The sequence below is a fragment of the Apodemus sylvaticus genome, chromosome 11 (assembly GCF_947179515.1).
Source record: "Apodemus sylvaticus chromosome 11, mApoSyl1.1, whole genome shotgun sequence".
NCBI classification, from domain to species: Eukaryota; Metazoa; Chordata; class Mammalia; order Rodentia; family Muridae; genus Apodemus; species Apodemus sylvaticus.
Genome location: NC_067482.1, coordinates 36,957,927 through 36,969,970, shown reverse-complemented (window position 1 = coordinate 36,969,970; position 12,044 = coordinate 36,957,927).

Genomic DNA, 12,044 nt, shown 5'->3' with positions numbered 1-12,044 from the left:
CCCCTCCCCACCCAAGCCCCTCTCCCCAACCTAAGCCCCGCTCCCCAGGACAAGTATTCTGCTGTGGATGCCTTCCAGGCCATTCCCCAAATGTACCATGTATGTCATTTCTAGTAGATATAACACACATCATATTTTCAAACACCACATGCCAAGTACTTGGATTCTTGTCTTTTATGTTTCTGTAACAAATTACCCAGAACTGAATACTTTATAAAGAAAAGAGCCAGGTGTGGTGGTGCACATCTTTAATTCCAGCACTCAGCAGGCAGAGGCAAGTGGATCTATGTGAGTTTGAGGCCAGCCTGGGTCTACACAGAGTTCTATGATAACCAGAGCTGCATAATAGACATTGCCTCAGAGAGAGAGAGAGAGAGAGAGAGAGAGAGAGAGAGAGAGAGAGAGAGAGAGAGAGAGAGAGAGAGAGTTGTTTTGGAAACATAAGTTTCCAAATAATGTTTGGAAATCAACATAATTTCACTTTGGAAAACTTAAGCCAGGGGAGCTCCACAGCTTCTGGAAGGATTTAATGGATGGTGGCGGGGGTGGGGGATGGGAGTGGGGGTAGGGGGCGGCATCATGATGGTAAGGCACAAAGCCAGAGATGAGCTTGGGAGCCAGGCTTGGTATTTTATGACAATTCACTCACAGGAACTAAACACGGTACCGTGAATACGACCTTAATGCTGTCTGAGAGTGGCCTGCACTGCCACTCTGAGGAAAGAAGCAACACACAAACCCTTGGCATGTGTGTGTGTGTGTGTGTGTGTGTGTGTATTTTCCTCAAGTCATTTCCAAGTCATGGCAGTATCTACAGGTCTCATGTTATCTTTCACAGAATCCCACTGCAGTCCAGTGGGAAGGGACGATGCCTCAGTTACACTGCCCGGAAGTGGCATTGCTGCAAACCCATAATCCCTTGCTTCTGCAAACCCATAATCCCTTGCTTCTGCAAACCCATAACCCCTTGCTTCTGCAAACCCATAATCCCTTGCTTCTTGCCACCACATGCTCTCCCTCTGCTGTCCTCACAGGCAGAATCAGCAATGTCACTCACTGTGACTCTCTCCCTCTTCTAAGCCCCTCGAGGGCTGATCTGTCAGGCCAACAGCCTATGCATGAGCTCATGGAAGATTCAGGCGACACAGAATTTAACGCCGAACATGTGCTTGGCTCTAGGGTGGCATGCGGGCATCCATGAAGTAGCAGAGGCAGTCTTTATCCTGCCATAGTTTTCCCTGTCCCAACTCGCCATCTGCCCAGCTATGCAAGAAGTTCTGTGAATCACAGGGTCTTATGAGTCACTCGTTGCTTCTCTGAGGAGTAAGTACTTAAGGTCAAGTTTCACACACTCAGATCAGCTCATGTCTGTGTGGTGTTGTCGCACGGAGATGGTCTCGGATTAGCTCTTCCCCAAAGGACTGAACCTGGCTGCCAGCCCAGGCTGGTTGCCAGCACCAAGCCTAGCTTTGGAGCCATCCACCCAGGCCTCTGGGTGTGTGGACAACATCTGGATTTGATGTGCTAACAACTTTCAGCAAGAGACAAAGCAGGCCCCCAGAGAGCATAGCTTCGGACCAAGTGGGGCGTATCTGCAATCCGAAGATGAGTGTCCACCTCCTTACTCGTGTGCCACGTCACCGGCTCCTTCTACTCACTTCCAAAAGCTGAAATGGACATCCTAACAGCAATCGGCTTTAATATTTCAAAGCTGATTTTCTTGGTCTGTGGTATGCATCAGCCAAAGTGGTCCTGGGATAGCAGCAGAGAGAGAACATTTCCAGCAGAGGAAATGCCTGGCAGGTTTCTACCTCAGCTTGCCTGTACACTGTCATCTTTGTGTCCTGCTGTCTGTCCCAAGTCTTGTCCTAGAGCTGACTCCCCCACCCCACCCTGCTCCCACCCCCCCTTAGGTTTGAACAGGAAGGAGGAATTTGATTTTCTGGTGATGATTTCTTACAGTAGAGTATAAAGGTGAGCCTGGGCCATAAGTCTGTTTTAAAAGACATCTTTAGTAACCTCACTAAGCAGAGGTTGGGGAGGAAGACTTGCCTTTTTTTTTTTTTTTTAAAGATTCATTTATTTATTATATGTAAGTACACTGTAGTTGTCTTCAGACACTCCAGAAGAGGGCATCAGATCTCATTACGGATGGTTGTGAGCCACCAGGTGGTTGCTGGGATTTGAACTCAGGACCTTCGGAAGAGCAGTCAATGCCCTTAACTGCTGAGCCATCTCTCCAGCCTGACTTGCCTTTATTTTAAAAGATTAAAAACAATTTTAGCCGGGCGGTGGTGGCGCACACCTGTAATCCCAGAACTCTGGGAGGCAAAGGCAGGCGGATTTCTGAGTTCGAGACCAGCCTGGTCTACAAAGTGAGTTCCAGGACAGCTAGGGCTATACAGAGAAACCCTGTCTCGAAAAAACCAAATCCAAAAGCCAAAAAAAAAAAAAAATAATAATAATAATAAAATAAAATAAAATAAAATAAAATAAAATTATCATTATTTTATTGTGGTGTGCCAAAGAATGGGTGAGGAGGTCAGAGGACTTTACAAGTTAGTTTTCCCCTCCCATCTGGTTTCCAGGTTGGTTGGCCATCAAAGCTTCTAGCAGACTGACCTCCCATATCCCTGTAGGAGTGAGGGGATCAGAAGCCCATCACCACACCCGGCCTTTTTACATGGGTTCAGGGGACTTAACTCAGGTAGTGACCCTTACCGCAGTGTCTTTTGTCTGCTGAGTCATGTGCCTGGTCCCAAAATTTGCTTTTAGAAATTCTAGAATTTTCTAGAATCCTTTGTCACCCTATTCAATCCCCTGTGACCCCATCATGACCCCCTCTCTCTAGGTACTATGGAAAATGTCCGTCATTCCTCCATCAAATGTTTGAGATTGAATTTCTGGGTGGGGCCTCTGAACATGATGTCTTCTTCAAAATCCCAGTGAACAGAAATTCCTCTGCCATAATGTGCCCACGGTCCTAGCAAAGTTGGAGATGGAGACTACTTAACACCTCGGGTACCAACAGGGCCTTTTGGTTATCGAGTCTACTTCAATAACGCTATCGGAACATTTTGTATTTGGTCCTGTTGAATAAGATGTTCTCTGCAGGACCGTCTCCCGAGCATCCGCAGCGAGCACGCTCAGGGTCATGGTCTTTGAAGATTCAAACATCTTTTATGACTGCAAGTTAGGAACAAGTTGGGCTGATGATTCAGGGATCTTTGTATTGCTGGTTGCCAGAGCAACTAAGCCCTGCTTTGATATGCCTCCTCTGTGGCCAGGCAGGGTTCTCCAATCAGAGCGCCCGCCATAAAGTCCCACCTTATGTCACAAAGCCTTGAAGACAAAAACAGAAATTCTGCTTTGCATGGTGGAGTCTGCTTCACAAAGCTGTCTCCCGCCGCGGCCCCCAGTTCTCCAGGCTGCGATTCATCGCAGCTGTTATTTTTGGTCTAGTCTCAGATACTTGTTATTCATAGAGGAGTTACTTACTCAGATGAATCGGCTCCAGAGATGATTGAGGAAGGTTCCTTAGTCATCAGCTGCTGCTCGTTCTCCTTTCTAACCTTCACGGTTTTTTTTTTTTTTCCTTCTAGGCTGCTTTTCTACTTTGCGGGTTTGACTGACCGATCTTTCCCAGAATCCCCCAGGAATTTATCCTTGATTTCTCTCATTCTTTGATCTGAATGCTAAAGGCAGATCGCTGACTGATGTCCATCACTAAATCTGGCCACTTTACACGGGTTCTGGCGACTGACAAATAGGTCGTTCACAGTAGACCTTCCATCTTTGTGTGTTTATGTATTCATGTGTATACATTCATGGGGGTGGGTGGGCACATGTATGCATGTACATGCGGAGGGGGTCAGAGATCAATGTCAAGTGTCTTACTAATAACTCACACAGGCACACAGATGACACACACACATACACACACACACACACACACACACACACACAGAGTCATCACTTATCTAGATGTCCCCAGTTTACCTATCTATCACCTGCCTGTTGAAAAACCTCGTAATTGCTTCTAACTTGGGGGTAATAGTAAGTAAAGTTGCTATGAACATCTGTGTAGTTCTGATATGGATATAAGTTTCCACTTTGGGTAAAGTCAAAGGAACAGAACTGCTGGGTCTGTTTGAGAGAAATCCAGAGCGGCTGAACTGGTGTTACATTTCCACTCAGGAGGCATGGAGTTCTTTTGGAGACATGTCTTTGGCAGAATTTGATGTTGTCAGTGCTTTGAGTTTTGGCTTTCCCACTGTGTTCATTAGCATCTCATTGTTTGGGTTTTTGACTCCCTGAGGCCCCAAGAGATGGAGTGCTGCTTCATATTTCTCATTTCCCATCTGTGTGTGTTGTGAGCTGTCTATTCAAGTCTGTGGTCCTTTGGACCTTTTTAAAGGATGTGAGAGATGAACCCCGGGGCCTCAGATGCGTTGACCAAGCACCTAACTACCAAGTAGTTAGGTGCTTGGTCAATTTGCTCCCTTTTGCCCCAATTTGCTCCCTTTTATTTTCTGATTGCTAAGGTTTTTTTTAAATTAATTAATTTGTTTAATGTATGTGAGTTCACTGTTGCTGTCTTCAGACACACCAAAAGAGGGCATCCAACAGTTGTGAGCCACCATGTGGTTGCTGGGAATTGAACTCAGGACCTCTGGGAGAGCAGTAGGTACTCTTAACCACTGAGCCATCTCTCCAGCCTGAGCTCTTAAAAACAATTTTTCTCTTGAGACATTGTCTCATTGTATAGCCCTGGCTGGCCTGGAACTCGCTGTAGTCCAGGCTTGTCCCAGATCACAGAGCTCTGTGATCTGAGTTTGCCTCCTGAGTACTAGAGTGAAAGCATACATCATCATGTCTGGCTCTTGGTAAACTTTTTAAAAATAATGTTCCTTTATCAGATTTGCCTTGAAAATATGTTACTTCCTTATTTATATCCCATCAGTTCATTCCCATGACAGTATCACTGTAGAGAAGGCATTTCTAGTTTTAACAAAGTCCACCCTACCAATTCTTTTATAGATTAGTTGTGCCCTGTAGATGTAGCGTTATCTTTTTCTATTAGGTATAAAAAGGCTACCTGCACGGTGGATAACAAAGTGCAGACCAGCTCATGGCGAAGCTGAAGAGGCAAGCTTTCCACGGGACAACTCTTGGACTCTCAGCAAATTAACATCGTAGAAACAGTGACCTTTTCATAGGAAAAGAATTAAGGAGTGGAGTTGGAGAGGTGGCTCAGTGGTTGAAAGCAATTCCTGCTTTCCCAGAAGATGTCCTGACTTCAGCATCCACAATGGTGGCTTACAACTCCCTGTAACTCCAGGTCCGGGGCATGAGGAGGCATCCCTGGAGACTTGCATGTGTATGCATGTGTGCACCCATGCCCAACACACACACACACACACATACACACAAACACACACACACACACACAAACAAACAAATCTTTAAAAAAGAATTAAAGATATTCAACTACCTGATGCAAGCCACTGCTTCCTTAGACCCAGATTTCTCTGGCTGAAGTAGCTGTGATGTGAAAGGCAGTGGGATACAAATGCCATAAAAGTCATTAAAATGATCATGGCTCCTTGGGCGTGGTAGGATTTCTTTTCATTATGTAGGCTGTGCCTTTTCTGCCTTTAATTGCATACTTAAGTATTTAGGAATGAATGTCATGACATTTGCAATTCCCAAGCACATCAGCATCGAAAACAAAGAGAATGTTAAAAGAATAAGGTCTGGCATCTCAGCACGCAAGAGACCATGGTGGAATTGTCATGGGCAGCTTTGACTACACACCGAGACTCTATCTCAAGAAAAAAAAATGGAAGATCTGAATTTCAGATCACATTAGATACTTATTGATTAGCCCAGTTAATTAACTCCAAAGAGTGCTTTTTTTAGAGGCTGAGAGATGGCTCGGAGGTTAAGAGCACATACTGTTCTTTCTGAAGATCTAAGTTCTGTTTCCGGCACACAGGTCAGGTAGCTCACAGCTACTTGTAATTCTAGCTCCAGGGGAATCTAGTGCCCTCTTCTGGACTCCAAGGACATCTGCTTTCATGTGCACACATACACTCACACAGAGTCACACGCACATACACATAACTAAAAGTAGAAGAAAATTCTGTCTCTATCTCTCTGTCTCTGTCTCTCTCCCTCTCTCTGCTGGGACTCATTTTCTACAAGTCAGAGGTGAAGACTGGGACATAGAAAGTGCATGAAATCTTGATTATGCCATTCATTTTCCCATGGCTCTTAGACTAAGTATTTGCCCTGGTTTCTTCATCGGTAAGACAGACATAATACCAGGGAGCCCATTGAATAGGATAATTGTTAGGATACAGGCATTAATACTATAAGGTCATTGAAACTATCCTAGGCAGGTTGTAATAACTGTCTCAGTTGGAATCATTGTTAAGGTTTTTGTTACTAAAATGTGTAATTCTAGGGTGTGCTCAGCTGACAGAAATAGATACAGAGTGGTCTCCTGGCTTTTCTTGTGAGTTGATAGTAGCCGTGGGAATGCCCTGTGCCCTGTGCCCTGTGCCTTTGGTTTTAGGTTTTTCATGCACCACGTTGAGACCTGACCCATAGGTTTTAGGGCTTGGTGAACATAGGTGAAGCCCAATAACATTTCTCTGATTGGTCTAGCTTTTGGGCTAGTGTCCCATTAAAAACCAAGTAATCAAAGATAATCCTAAATTTAGAATCCTCAGATGTAACTTCATTATTCTGACTACTGGGCTAGAACACTCCTCCTTAGAAGTTTTACACATAGACCCTTAAATCTGACAAATGGTGATTTTGGGCCAGGGTTTATCATTGTAACCAACAGAATAGAAAGTAGATACAATTTTGTGACTGCAGCTCTGGAGTTCAGTGGGAACATTGCAGTTCATGGTACAAATGGTGTTCTTTCATTTTGTATCAGATATAAGTGTGCATTGTCCTGTGCTGCATGTTCACACAGGTGGGGACACTTTACAAACTTAATCTACCCTTCATTCTCCTTCCTCCCTTTCATCAGTCTTCTTTGTTCTCTTAGATAGCTTTTCTTGTATTTTCATGGTGTGTGTGTGTGTGTGTGTGTGTGGTGCAAGTGTGTATGATTCCATGTGTCTATTAATACATATATAGAGAAAGCATAAACGAATGAAACCATATGTCTGTCTTTCTGACACTGGCTTTGTTCACATATCAGGTCCAGTTGTATTTATTGTTCTACAAATGACATAACTTTGTTCTTTATGTCCCCCCAAAAATCCATTGTACGTATATATACAACATCTGTTTTGTTGTGTTTTGGCAGGGTCTGTAGCTCAGGCTGGCCTTCAATTCACTTTAGCCAAGGATGACCCTGAACTCATGATCCCTCTACCTTATCTTCCTAAGTTCTGGGGCTACAGGCATGTACTGCCGTCCCCAGTATACATGTACCACATTTTCTCTGTTGGTTCCTTTGTTGATGGACACTTAGTTGTTCCATGAGTTAATTTATTGTGCATAGAGCTATAATAAGTACTGTAGGCTCTCTGGACTGTGTTGAAGTCCAAGTTTATATATCTTGGTTATGTGGTAAATATGTGTTTAATTTTTTTTGTTTGTTTTTTGCTTTTGTTTTTTTTTTGAGAAACTTCTGTACTGATTTCCATTAAGACTGGAGTAGCTTACATAGCGGGAGTAGCTTATATGGCTGGAGTAGCTTACATGGCTGGAATAGCCCCACCATGTACAAAGACTTGTCACTATCTCCACTAGTACTTTAGTTACTTGTTTACCTTACTGACCCAGATGGGTTTATTGTTAATGTTTCATAATGGGATAAGGTGGGATCAGAATGTGGATCTGTGATTGATTCTTTGGCCGCCAGCACTTCCTGGGCACATACAGGATGCTGGGCGCAGGTCTGGACATGGGGCTGGGAGAATAAGCAAAGCAGTGAACTGTGCTGTGGATTTCAGAACCAGCCAGAACACGAAGGTGAGCAGTCAGACTGAAGCCTTCCCCCAAGCTTAGCCACCGTGCAGCCCATTGGCTTAGAAGGTCACTCGACACAGACTGGTTTTCCTACAGAGAAAAAGGTTTCCAAACATCGTAAGATACCCCAGGAGTGGAAACTTCTGCTCTTAGTCTGGGATTTTCCAGGAAAAAGAAAAAGCACTGTCGCTGGGTGGTGGTGGCACATGCCTGTAATCCCAGCACTCTGGGAGGCAGAGGCAGGCGGATTTCTGAGTTCGAGGCCAGCCTGGTCTACAGAGTGAGTTCCAGGACAGCCAGGGCTACACAGAGAAACCCTGTCTCAAAAAAAAACCAAATTCAAAAACTCAAAAAAAAAAAAAAAGAAAGAAAGAAAGAAAGAAAAAAAGAAAAGAAAAAGAAAAAGCACTGTCTTTGAAGAAACTATTTACTTAAAACAAACAACAACACAGAGAGAGACAGAGAATCCTCCTGCCCCATATTTTCTTTTCTTTTTTTTCTTTTCTAAAAGATTTATTTATTGTTATATCTAAGTACACGGTAGCTGTCTTCATACACACCAGAAGAGGGTGTCAGATCTCATTACAGATGTTTGTAAACCACCATGTGGTTGCTGGGATTTGAACTCAGGACCTTCGGAAGAACAGTCAGTGCTGAGTCATCTCTCCAGCCCCCGCCCCATCTTTTCAAAGCTTCATCTGTTCTAGGTAAAAATTCACAAAGAGAGCATACCTTGTGAATGCATATTTCAGTTCAGCTTGTTCAGCCTGCTGAACTGAAATTCTTTTTGCTACTACAGATACTCTCAACAAACTTAATACATCCCTACGAAAAGAACACCTGGAACAACTTCATAATAAAATGAGCAGAACACTGCTGTTGCCCACAGTTTACAGGTTTGACTCTCGGGCCTTAGCAACCAATTTGCCCTTTTCTGCCCACTGCATCTCTACCATGGTCTGACCTACCTGGGGAGCCCGAGGGAGCACACAGAAGCATATTGGGTAATAATGCAGGATTTAAAAAAAAAGTCAGTGCTCAGGAGGTTTGAACTATGTACAAATAACAGGATGCTGTAGTTTGTATTTATATGGAAATTTAGAAGGCTGGCATTGTAGTATATGCCTCTAATCCTAGCATCCAGGAGACCAAGGCAGGAGGATCACAAGTTAATTATAGTTCAGGCTTCATAGGAATATCTTGTTGAAACAAAACAAGACAAGACAAGATGGGAGCCAACTCACAATTCATGGTTCAGGATTGTTTCTTGTTATTCACACAAGGAAGTAGTTCTCAATGAGGAATGTTGAGGGTTAACATTTTCCTATAGACAGTGTTCATACCCACCCAAACTTCCTGTAGTTTAAGATATAGTACTTGCTTTTCACAATTCAAAACCATCAAGATAAACACCAAATAGAATGCCTTCAGCAGTAATCATGGCCATGGAAAATAAAAATAATTTTCATGACTGTGCTATACATTTATACTGAGTAAAATCTTTATCTTAATTTCCAAATCAAATGATTCTGTGTGTGGAGTCCTATTTTTAAAACCTTTAGCCCACATCTTGCATGAGGGGAAGTGAAGCGAACTTGAAGTCAGATTTCTCTTCTCTGAGGTTCTGGGGTGCATTCATGACTTTAATCGTGAATTACAAAAAAAGGTTGTAATTTAGAGTCATGAAAAGTTAGTGCTAGGATGGTTAGCTATATATATATTATGTGAACATCATTAGGACACCACAGTTCCTATTTATATAGAAAACCGTCAAGTGGGATGTCGCAGTGGTTTGAATCAAAATGGCCTCCATAGGTTTGTAGGGAGTGGCTCTGCAAGGAGGTGTGGCCTTGTTGGAGGAAGTGGCCACTGGGAGCTGTCTGTGAGGTATCAGGTGCTCACATCACTTCCAGAGTGGCATTCTCTTCCTGTTCCCTGCTGATCTGGATGCAGAGCTCTCAATTCCTTCTCCAGCACCATGTCTGCGTGCACATATTCATGCTTCTTGACATGATGGTAATGGATTAAACCTCTGAAGCTGTAAGCTGGCCCCAATTATAAGACTTGCATGGTCTCGGTGTCTCTTCACAGCAATAAAACCCTAAGACAGAAGTGGTGGTTTGCATGTGTAATAAGTACTTGAGTGACAGGAGGAACCTGGGTTCAATGAGAGTTAGTCTGTGCTATATAAGGGAGAGCATGTCTTAAAGAATGTAGAAAAGAAATGGAAAAGAGGGAGAGTTATTGAGATTTACAAGAAAAAGAGCTAATTCTTCTTGACTAAGGTCAGCTAGCACAACACCATAGACTTGTGTGGGGGTCTCTGCAACCACTTTGGCCGACAGAGTAATGATTCCCATGAGGCAAGAAAGAAGTCTCATTTGGCGTGACTCAGTAGTCAGTGTTGGTTCACACTTCTAGAGTCTGACACTGGGCAGTTTATTTTAGGCATATTTAAGTGCAGTACAGCTTGGAAAAATGTCTTCTGGTACAACATAAGCTCTTGAGCACAAAGAGGCATAATTATACTGAAATTCTTCTCAAAGTGCCTGTCACTTCTTCCGTGAAGATGGCTACTGGAGGTAGGCCGCATGCCTTACTTTTAAGGCCTAGGGGAGGATCTGGTGTGATCTAGCATACAGACACCTCGTAGATCTTCTGGGTTATTAGCTACCTCTGGTCCTGGTTGTGGGAGGTTAGTGGAGCGCCAGGCTATACAGATAGTGCAAAGGTCACCTAGACTATCGGCTCTCTCCTGACCTGCTATGGGAACTTGATACGGCCTGGCCTACAGATAGCACAAGGATCATCTAGGCCCTGAGCTACCTCCATTTCCAGCCTTCTGGGTATAAAATAGGCTGTATACCTTTTCTTTTGAACAGACAACCTGGTGTGTTTAACACTCCTGGTTTCTGTAGTGCTGTTAGGGCAAGGACCTTTGTGCTCCCAAGAGACTTAACTGATAGGACATTCCTAAGGCAGCAAACTGTGAAGGGCATGCAATGGTGATGGAGCCTTCATTAGATGTCATCAAGAGACAGCTTGTTTTCTTCCTCCCCTTGCATCCTTGGCGTGCTTTTTACTTACTGTTGCTGTCAATGAGGGTTTAGTTGCCGTCCTGTCCTGTCCGGAAGCCAGAGGCAGCTTGACACAAGCTGGAAAAACAACAGGACTAGTGAAGGTCTGCGGTGAGAAAAGAATCAAATGTTTCCAAGTCTGGTGCTCGCCTGGGTCCTAGAAATAGCAGCAGAGCAGTGTAGCTGGAGAGGAGACTCCACAGTTGGTGGAGCCGGGTTTTAGACTTGGGCTTCCTTAGAGACAGTGTCCAAGGCGGGACTTGAGAGGCTCGAGGAGGCTCGTTGACGGTGTGCTCCCAAGTGAAAGGGTAACAAAGACAGAAGAGAGTCACAGGAGGGGCAAAATAAGGCCATGGCTTGAGTTGACACTGGCTGGTTCCCAGGGACCTCTGGAGACTTTTCCTGTAACCTACTCCTACATATACTAGCTGATGGTTTGCGGTGAGATACAGGAGAAGGTAGCACTCATTTGTTCACACAATTCCCAAGAAACAGGGCAGCTTAAGTTGCTGGCAAGAGCTGGAGCTGGCACACCAGAATCCAGGCAGGTCACAAGTGTCCACTACAGGAGAGGAACAGGGGATGGGTAGCTTCTTTTTAGGAACTCTTAGGTTTATTTCGTGTCATGGGTGCAGAAGATGGGAAGCTGAAGGCAGTAGGAGTGCATCTGCAGCACTCCAGGTCAGAATCCCAGCCATCTTCATCGACTCTCTTATACTTGTGAAAATGGGGCAGAAAAAATAACCCCATGGGCTGGCTTGGACATTGTTGTGCCTGGACAGATTCCCGGCATTATGTGATGGTCACGAGTCTAGGGACAAACTTGGTCTTTGAGCATGAAATGACACCCATAAGCTGATGTGTTTGAACACTTGCTCTCCAGCTGGGTGTACTGTTCTGGGAGGTTGTGGAGTCTTTAGGAAGCAGGGTCTACCTCAGATAGTGGACCCGGGAGTCAGCCTTGATGTT